Genomic DNA, 8,242 nt, shown 5'->3' with positions numbered 1-8,242 from the left:
TGTGGGGAAAGATTTCCAGGTACTGTTCCTCTCCTCTCTTGTGACCATTCATTACTAATGAGTGCATTTTGTTCTATTGAGTGCAGCCTCAGAGTGCTTCACAACGTATAAATGGAAAATGTAACATAAATAGAAATTGGGCAGAGAGTAGGGAGAAGTTAGGAGTGATGATAGTTCATTCATTAACACATAGTTTTTGAGCAGTGATTTTAAGCAGGTCCCTGTGTTAAGTAGCAAGGGGGATGAAAAGATAGACCATTAGGCCCAGCAATGTATAATGCTTTTTATTTAGCCCAATATATTAAAACAATATTATTTCAACATGGAATCAATATAAAAATGTTAATGAGCTATTTTACATTCTTTTGGAACTCAGGTGTATTTTGCACTTACAGCACATGTACAGTTCAACTCAAACTAGTCACATTTCAAGTCCTCAAAAGCCGCACGTGGACAGCACTGCTTTCAGGATCCCAGACATACGATTTGTGGACACACGTGCTCCCAGGGATTGCAAGGGTTAATTTAAAGCCGGCTGCCGCCATGGAACCAGTGGGCGTTGTGAGCATCAGCTCTGCGGAGCATGCCGGGAGTTGTAGTCCGCACTCTGTCCGTGGGGTCCGATGGGAGTTGTAGACAGAGGCCCTGTGGAGCATGCTGGAAGTTGTAGTCTGCGCCAGTCTGCGGAGGGGGTCTGCGTATCATGGCCGCCTACGCCGCGCTCTCGTACTCTTCCGCTTGGCAGCAGAAAGTTTCGGTTCTGTCCCGCCGTGGACCCACGGGCGCGTAAGTGCTGCGGGTGGCCGTCCGGACTCATGGGGCACCTCTAGTTGCTGTCGTCTCCGGAGCGGAGAACTTCCCTCCAGGCGCGGCTTGTCACCTGTTGCCCTTACCGCCTCCGCCCTTATGCCGGGTGTCCCACAGACTCCGCCGGAGCCCTTGCCCAATGCCCTTGCCCTTGCCCAGCGGGCCTAGGAAGCACCTAGGGCCGGTGAATCTGACCCTGGAACCCAGGCTGCCTCTGGTAAGCAGTTAGAAAGACAGACAGCCCCCCTCCCCCCTCCGCCCAAACACCAGTTCCAAAACACCCGACGGCCAAGGATCCCACATGTGTGGTCTCAGAACAAGTCTTGGAGTCTTTAAGCACAGGAGGGACAGGTCCCCGAGTTTCTGCTTGCATTGTCCAAGAAGCCGATAACCTGAAGAGGCGTATTTCCTGGCTCAGCTGGGCCGGGACAGCCCAGACCTTAACTTTGCAAAACTCCAAGACTTAACTTTGCCCGGGTCTCTCCCCTCTCGTAAGGGGACGGTTTGTTCATCCTGGGCCATCCGCAGGCCATGGCCCATTCTCTTTACCCACTGTCTCTTGTGATCTGGTGCAGGGTTTCGAGATAGCCCCCAGGTGATTGTTCCTGAAACACCTGTGGATTTTTGGATTGTGGTGTGGCTGCACCGGATTTCGGCTAGGGTCCGTGATATGAAGAACCTAGGCCGGAGGGTGTAAGGGGAGGGCTGAATTTTACTTTTCCTCAGAAAAGCATGTGTGGTTGACACCTTAACCTCGTGGCTCCTAGATAGTGCACTTGTGTCATCTGATGCCTCTTGTCACTCTTCACAGTTCCATCCGCTGCCCCCCTCCAGAGCAAAATAGAGCACTCTTTGAAACTACCGGTGTTGGCCACAGCCTCTCTGCCCCTCTGCCTGTCTTACCACAGCAGTTTCCTTTCCCAACAGAGAAGTGGGTCAGGGGCCCTTTGAGGGCAGAGGATCAGGCGTTAATCTGCTCACTGCTCTCCTGCCACTTCCAGCATTGTGCTCTGTAGCAAGCTTAACTCCCCTGCCATCTGCCTAATGCGGGCTGCTGGGTATTGTAGCTGGGGAAGAGCTGTCACGCTGAGGTTTTGCTTTCAGTGGCTCCCACCCCTCTGAAGTGGGCCCATGTTGAGTAGGTTCCACTTGACCCTCCCTCCCTTGAGAGCTACTGTTCAGAAATTATTGAATGCCCTGTACCAGTTATGAGCCATTATTATTAATCACCCTGGAAATCAGAGTTAATTGTCTCAGTGATGGGACGGGGCCTTCTTTGATTAAAAGAACGTGAAAAGGCTTTAGGAAAAAGATTTTCTGTTTCTGTTAAAAGTGTTCTTTGCGTAATGCTTCATTTAGTTTTTAATTTGGGAAAACAAACATACAGAATCATTGAAAGAATTGTATAGAGAACGTATACCCACCTGTTAGATTCTACAGTTAATATTTTACTCCAGTTATTTTTGTGTTGCTTTAGAGTCGATCCTCTAGCTACTCTTTGGATGGTCTTTGCTCCTTGTGACTGATTTTGGGACACCAGCATGGGTTCAGGAGCCATGCTTTTAACCTGGTCCTTCTGGGATGGAATGGCCCCCACAGATGTTTGTGACAAGAGGAACCACCCAAAACAGCACAAGATCAGAGCAGTTGGTAACTTTGTCCCATGTTGGTCACTGAGACTGTGGGTTGCTGCTTCTAGAACATACAATAGGCACTCAAGAATGGCAGTCCCCGTCTTCCCTTTAGGGGAGCGGCTTGGCTAATGGGTAACCTGCATTTTCTGGTGATTCCAAGGACAGCTTTGGTGACTCAAAACCAAAGTGTCTTTAAACCTGAGGCAGAGGAAGCATATTGTCTAGCTGTGGTGTCATGGTGAAAATCACTGATAGGAACTCAAAGTCTGGAGCCACATTCACTAGCCAGCCCAGGCAGCAGAGCAGGTAAGATTCGTTAACCAGAGGCCACCTGTGAGCAGAGATGATTCGAGTTTGGCCTTGTGAACATCTGTTCACCTAGTGGATGGATGTCATTGTGTTGCTCAAAAGATAAACAATATTTCCTATTTGTGATCTCAATGCCAGATTTCTTTTTAAGCTTTTGATTGGTTTAATAGCCTCTGTTTGAACACCTAAATCAATCAGTAGGGTGGGTTTTGAACTGTTTCCATGGGTCTCTGTTTATCATGCTGTTTTTAGATGTGTTACTGTACTGTCCCCATAAGAGCTTCGGCCTCAGAGTGCATGGGCTCCCTGGCTTTTACAAGATGAGGATGACAGAACTGTGCTGATTTGGGCAGGAGGTGTTTCTCCCTCTTCCTCACTTTGGAGCCAGTCAGCCTGGTGGTTTTAGTGGCCGCCAGTGGTCCTTGCTGTTCTCTGTGGCATTTGAAAGAAACCAGGTGCCTGTTTCTAGTTGGGTCAGATCCTCTTTGCAGGGATGAGGATGTGCGTGTCGGTGTGTTTCGGAGGACAGACTTAAGGAGTGTCTGTGGTCTGGCTATAGTCCTGTGGCAGTGTGGCTGGTTTCAGAGCCCAAGGGCAGGTCCGACTAACCATCTCAGGAGCCTGGGGTACTACACCCTTGGCCTGGGGCAGAAAACCGAGTTAGGGGAGCCCTTGGAATCCAGAAGAAAATCCTGAAGGGAAAAAGCATTCCAAGCAAGCCATTAGTCTGCAGAGGGCTAGGCCAAGAGGAAGATCCCTGTAAGAGGTCCAGGGTGGGCTGGCAACTGAACCAGAGGTGGTGGCTTAATGTGGAGCTGGAAGGAACTGTAGCCCCAGGTGCTTTTTCCAGGGCATCTACAGCCTGGGTCAGGAGCGGGGCCTAGAAACCTCAGCCAAAGTTAACCACCGAGAATGCCTGTTCTTCTCCTTGCACACCTCCTCCGTGGAGGAAGGTAAAGGGTAACCTCTCTACACTGTATCTGAAAACACACACACACACACACACACACACACACACACACACACAGTAGGAAGAAGTCAATACTTTGAACTACATGTACCATGGGTCTCACCCAATCATGGCATAATCTTTATCGCATTATTTGTTATGTGATAGGGAATGGAAATTTCACAAGATGAATCTGATTCTGCATTCTGAATAGGGTCCAGCTTGGCAGGACTCAGCTGTGATTGAGAGAAGAGAAGACACTTTCCTTGCCCATTGCTTCCTGGATGTTTTCTCTGGGCTTGCCAGTGAGAAGACCTCCGCCCTGCACCCCCAAATGTGGATATATGGCTCCTTCCTGAGCAACTGCCCACCTTCGTAAAAAAGATAGCTTTCTCCAAGCCCAGAAGCAACACCGCACAACCACAAGTCCCTCTTGACCCTGCTCTCCTGGGTCAGCAGACTGGAATCGGGGCCAGTTTTGTGTATGTTCCAGGGGGAGTGACCAAGAGACCTGGAATTGTTGGTGGGAGGGAGGGGGCCAAGAGAAGTTTCAAGAAGTGATGGCAAAGTCTCAAGTCTTCATTCCCTTTAAGAAAGAGAAGATTACAAGCAAGGAGTGGTTTGGGCGAGATGACCCAGGCCTGCAGTTGGTCAGCCCTTTAATTATAGGTCTTTAATTATAATTGTGTCGCCTAATGAGCCTTTGTTCACATGTGCTGAAATCTTGGCCTCTGAGCTGGCCTCTCATAAACTCTCGAGCACTCTCCTGGGCACCATCTAGAAGCTCTGGTGAGGGCAGTCTGCCTGACCACCGACCGTTTCAGCACGGAGCCCCAGGACCTCCAGGCCTTCAAAGCTGCAGGTACCAGCCAAGTGCCCCCTTTCCATAGGTGGTAACGAGGTAGATGCTGTTGGGTGTGCTGAACCAGGCCAAGGCAATGGACTCTTCGGAAAGGCTTTCTGCTTTTGACTGGTCTGAACTGTCCTTGTTAACATTCTTTCCCAGTCAGGGTGGAATTGACAACTTGTATGCCCCAGCTTGTTCAGGAGTCGGGGAGGAGCCGACTGTATGGTGCCCTCTCTGGGTCATGTCTCAGCTATTGTGTTGGGAGCAAGTATGGCAAATTTGGCAGGCAGGGCAGGGTTGTCTTCTATGCCCCAGACCTCCTCCTCCCCTTCTGATCCTTCTTTCCTTATGTGGCTACTCAGATGATGTTGTCAACTGAAAAAAAAACACAACATGAGAGCCGTGGGTTAAGTTTTGTAAAGGGGGGGAAGGTCAGTATCATAGATGATTTTAGTGAAGGGGGTACGTGCAGTCAATCACACATTTTGGCAAGGCTTGCTGCTAGTCACAAGGAACAAATGTCACTGTTAATGATTTGAGTGCTTTTCTATATATGAGAAGATGGAAGAATTTAGGCTCGTAAAATCTTCTCCTGAAAATATCGAACTGTCGGAAGGCTTGTTCTGCCAGTTTTTCCCAGAGCACAGAGTGCCTCATTCCTGATCTCCACCCTGAACTCCTTTCAGGATGTCTTGAAGGTCAGTGACTGCAGTGGCTTAATCCTTGTAGAGGCAGATGGCAAGTGCCAATTTCAGCTGGCACTGTGTTTCTCCTGCCAGAGCCAGTCTGGGGACAACATCATGAGTATTAGTCATTTGTACCATAGTGTAAAGAAGTTTACAGCAAAGAGAGGGAATGAACCAGAACTTTGTATCTTAATTTGGGACTGAACTGCTGTCTCTGTTGTTTAAGGCACATCTAGGCAGGTATGGGAGGAATTTGGAGGTCAGGGAAGATCCTTTACCTCTAAAATAATACATAGGCTGTGATGAGGAACCCAGGTAACAGTACCAGGTAATAAATAAGAATTTTTAAAAACACGTTTAGTCCCTTTTCCTCTTTACCAGAAGATTGGATGTTTTCAGACATTCTGGATAAGGTTAAACATAATTTTGAGTTGTTGGCAAGAGAATCCAGTGTTCCCCCAAATTTTATAAAATGAATTTCTCCGGTATTTGAAAGAGCTTGCTAGAGACAGTGATGGAGGTGTTCACAATGTCATGCAACAAGGACCCTGGGTTGATGGAGGTGATTTGCACTTTGGGGGCCTTGCAAGGCGCTGGAGTCCTGGAGCCCATGGCGGTGTGGATAGAAGCAATCTCTGAGTGTCTCCTGAGTTAGGAGAGCAGTTTGCCAATGGGTTGTAGAGGTCAGGATCGCACTGGTCCATGCCAGAAGTCTGTGATTCCCGTAATATAATAGGAAATATATATTTGGTCTCTTACCCTGGTTCCTGGCACAGAGCTTCCAAAACTCTTGGAATTTCCTGAGTAATAGGAGTGTCTTTTGTTGTTCATAGCAAAACCCTTTCAACCATAAGCATAACCATATGCTAATAAGATGACTCTTCATGGGCCCCTGGATAGATAGCTTCTGCCTGAGGGCTGGTTGCCAGAGGACTTTCAGCCCCACCCTTAGACCCCTCTGGGGAGTGGAGAGGGGCTGAAGGTGGAGTAAAGGGCCAGTGGCCAGTAATTTAATCAGTCATGCCTGTGTAATGAAACCTCCATAAGAACCTCAAATGTCAGGATTCTGAGAAACACTGTGCTGATGAACACATTGAAGTGCTGGAGGGCGCAGAGCCCTGAGGGTATGGAAGCTCCCACCCCCCCCCCTTATCTTGCATCTCTTCCATTTCACTGTTGCTGAATTGTGTCCTTTAAAATAAACCGGTTATAGTAAAATGTTTCCCCAAGTTTTGTGAGCCGTTCTAGCAAATTATAGAACCTGAGATGGGGATTTTGGGAACCCCAGTTTATAGCTGGTTGGTCAGAAGTACAGGTAGTGACAGGTACTGGGACCTGTGACTGGTGTCTGAAGCCAGGGCAGTCTTGTGGACTGAGCCTTTAACCTATGGGGTCTGCACTGGCTTCAGGTAGTTAGAGTTAGAATTGAATTGAGGGACTTCCCTGGTGGTCCAATGGTTAAGGCTCTGCGCTCTCACTGCTGAGGGCACGGGTTCAATCCCTGGTCGGGGAACTAAGATCCCGCAAGCACTGCGGCATGGCCAAAAAGAAAAAGAATTGAATTGAATTGCAGGACACCCATTAGTGTCAACTGGATATCGGTGTGGGGGAAAAAGCCACACATTTGGTGTCAGAAGTGTTGTGAGTAAAAAATATCTCATCCCTAAACCAAAGGGCAAGCTTATCTAGAGACACAAGGAAGTTGACCAAGGAGTGGAGAGAGACTGTGCCCCATTCTGTGTCTTTTGAAGTTTAATAATAACCTCAGGGCCAGGAAAAGGGAGGCCAGAATGCGAAGAGTCATTCTTTCAAGTGCATGAAAATAGCATTCCTGTGGTGACCATTTGCTTCCTGAAAACCTGTGAGGTGGTGACCCACAGCTGTGGTGGGTCACTGTGACCTACAGGCCCAGCAGCGGTTTCTCAGGGCTCATTATCTCGGTGGTGAGGCAGAGGGTCTTTGGAAAATCAACTTGTGTCATCAGTGGTTGGGCACAGCTCACCCTGTGACCTGGGAGCTTGGCCTCAGCGGAGGGAGGCACTCCGAGGCTCAGGCGGAGAAGGCCTCCTGGGCTCGGGCTGACACTTGCGGCTTCACCAAAGTGCCAAGAAGTCTTGAAGGAGCATGTTTCTATCTGTTCAGGCTCGTCATTCCAACGTGCCAGTTTGGTTTACAGACACTATTGCCCTTGTGCCAGGCTCCAAAGAGGGCTGGTTTTTTAGGAAATCCAGCTGGTCGTATAGTTCATGTGTTGTCCCAGCCAGAGCCTGGATGACTAAGAATCTGTTGTCGTTAGTGCTTCCTTTCCAGGCTCCGCCCTCTCTGTCATTTGCGAGTCTCAGCCTAGTTTTAAGTAAGTATACACAGAGACCCAGTGGACTCATGGGGTATAGGTTATCTTCTTACAAGATTATTTCTTCCCGAAGGTACAAAGCTCTCTGGTGACCATAGTCAAATAAGGGGAATGCAGGTAGAGAAACAGCCTCTACACCTGCTGTACCCTCCACCCTGGCGCCCTTTCCTCCTCAGGTCTCTTCAATGACCTCCTGTTCATCACCCACCTCAGTTGCCATTACTGAGAGTGTCCACCATCCTCTCCCTTCCCCCAGCAGAATGAAAGTTCCCTTCCTCAGGTCCCATTGCATCTTGCTAAATTCATACCGATGCTGCTCTTTTGTTTGCTGAGATAAGATGTACAGCATGTGAGTTTTGACAAATATATGTTCATCAAATATATACAGTCATGTAACCAACACCATAATCACGACACAGAGTAGAGTTGCCCACCAAAATTTCTGCATACTCTCTTGTAGTCAAACCCTCGCTTCCCGCTCAGCTCCTGGCACCCATGGATCTGATTTCCCCCCTGGTGTTTTGCCTTTGTAAGAACAGGATGCAGATGGAATCATAAAGTAGGTAGCTTTTCAGTCTGGCTTCTTTCACTCGGCAAACATCATTTGTTGTGTGTATCCCTGGTTCATTCCCTCTCTTTGCTGAATACCCATAACTT

The 8,242-nt window shown here is 48.5% G+C and overlaps 1 protein-coding gene across 9 annotated transcripts in view; it reads left to right on the top strand.

Moving 5' to 3' along the window:
• Positions 1–8,242, top strand: part of FYCO1 (FYVE and coiled-coil domain containing 1) — a 92,691-nt gene that overhangs the window by 8,819 nt on the left and 75,630 nt on the right. For 7 of the 9 annotated variants that reach the window (XM_029242008.1, XM_029242012.1, XM_029242016.1 and 4 more), the window contains exon 1: positions 685–786. The exons of 1 other annotated variant lie outside the window; for it this stretch is intronic. The gene's annotated coding sequence lies outside the window, so the exon portion shown is untranslated. Of the gene's footprint in view, positions 1–684; positions 787–807; positions 1,025–8,242 lie in introns of those variants that run through there. One more of the 9 variants, XM_029242009.1, reaches the window with a different exon arrangement.

The sequence above is a fragment of the Monodon monoceros genome, unplaced genomic scaffold (genome assembly GCF_005190385.1).
Source record: "Monodon monoceros isolate NGI ecotype Baffin Bay Population unplaced genomic scaffold, NGI_Narwhal_1 Super_Scaffold_3, whole genome shotgun sequence".
NCBI classification, from domain to species: domain Eukaryota; kingdom Metazoa; phylum Chordata; class Mammalia; order Artiodactyla; family Monodontidae; genus Monodon; species Monodon monoceros.
Note: the sequence above shows the minus strand (reverse complement) of the source record. Positions and strands in the feature narration are given on the sequence as shown.